We start from the raw sequence: 1646 nt of genomic DNA on the forward strand, positions 1-1646 counted from the left end.
GGGCAGAGCGCAGATGATGATATCACCCAGGAAGCCAATGGTTCCAAGAAAGACGCCCAAAATCTGGAGACCTGCAGACGACATAATGTTTGTCTCACACTGAGCAGAAGCAACAAGAAAAAAGATTTGAGATCTCACCTGCAGCTATTATACCCACATGATAGGCTGTGGTCTCTCCCGATTGGCTGTTGAAAAAGAAATGCTAATGGGAAACACCTGTTATTAATTTAGCCCTGTATTGTCCACCCCATCTCCAGGTTATAATTTTTTATTCAAAATGTTCTTTTAATTTGTGTTTTTCTCCTATTTCTTCTCTAGATTTGCGACATTTGAAGACTAAAAATAAAGCATACCCAAAACATTGAGAAATGTCTCAGGTACATTTGTGACTTTTGTTTAAATTGCTTGGATAGACCAGTGTCATCGTTAGTGTTATTAGTAACACCTGTACTTATCCTACTTTAGCAGGTCCAAATGTACACTGTGAGAAAGGCCTTTGGAAGATAAAACACTCCACAATAACGGTTAACACAAATCTAGAAATCAGCCCAATAACTTCAAGGTCTTTAAATGTCTTTGAATTGTGGAGCAGTTTAGGAAAAAGATGTGGAAAATATTGAGATAGTAGCTATATGTGGAAGAAGCATCGAGCAAGCACAATGTATATGTACAGGATAATGTAGACTGATTTGTTCATTCTAGTTACAACAACCACCATTGTGCAATGCTTGTACAATTTAGTAAGTCAAATAAATGAGCACTTTAATAAATGAGTGAAATACATTCAGCATCAGATGCAAACACTGCATGTGGATAGTCATTGCTAATTTCAGACAACTCTTTTGAAGATCAGTGAATTTTTCCACCCACTATAGGGCTTTTCATAGTCTAGACTCAACATTTAGGCAATGCGGACCTAGCCCACACCTCATGTTATTTTGAAGGAAAAAGAAAAGGAAAAACTACATATAATACACAGTAGTGTAACAGACCGTAGTTTGATCTGTACAGCTTCCCCCAGCGTGGAAGAGGTAATGCTATAGTTAGTGAACGTGGCACATAGCAAGACTGTCACCTGTGCAGCTTGTTCCAGTCATACAGTGAGTTGGGGCAAATTTCCTAGACAATGGCAGTCTATGCCCTGGTGACCGACAGGTTGTAGTGACTCGTTTGGGATGGAAGAGGTTGGCAGGTTTCTGTGAGGTAAAATTTCTAAGTTGAAAAATAGTTGACGTTTACAGCTGAACTAGTTTCTACAAAGTACGATTAAGTTTGGCCACAAGAATGTACCAGGAAAGAGGCCTACTCAAAAGGTCAGTCACTCAGGGTCCCTAGTCATTGCCATTTACAGTTTGTAGCTTTTAAACCCCTTCCCAACTAGGCTGAATTCATCCCAAGACACTTTGAGGGCCAAACTACCCATCTTAAACCATTGTCACTTGCAACAACAACAAAAAGCCACACAAAAGCTAGTGCTCATATTAAAAAAGGTTTTATTAAAATAAGTGAAAAACTTTATCACAATTATAAAACATTTAAAAATAATTCAGTCCAGTTAGAGTATGACAAGCATGAAGACATTTTAAACATAGGCTCCTCCACTGGCTGCCGTGCGTGGGGCAGAATATTTGACGGAGTAGCCGCCA

This window comes from Etheostoma cragini, chromosome 13 (genome assembly GCF_013103735.1).
Source record: "Etheostoma cragini isolate CJK2018 chromosome 13, CSU_Ecrag_1.0, whole genome shotgun sequence".
In the NCBI taxonomy this organism is placed as follows: domain Eukaryota; kingdom Metazoa; phylum Chordata; class Actinopteri; order Perciformes; family Percidae; genus Etheostoma; species Etheostoma cragini.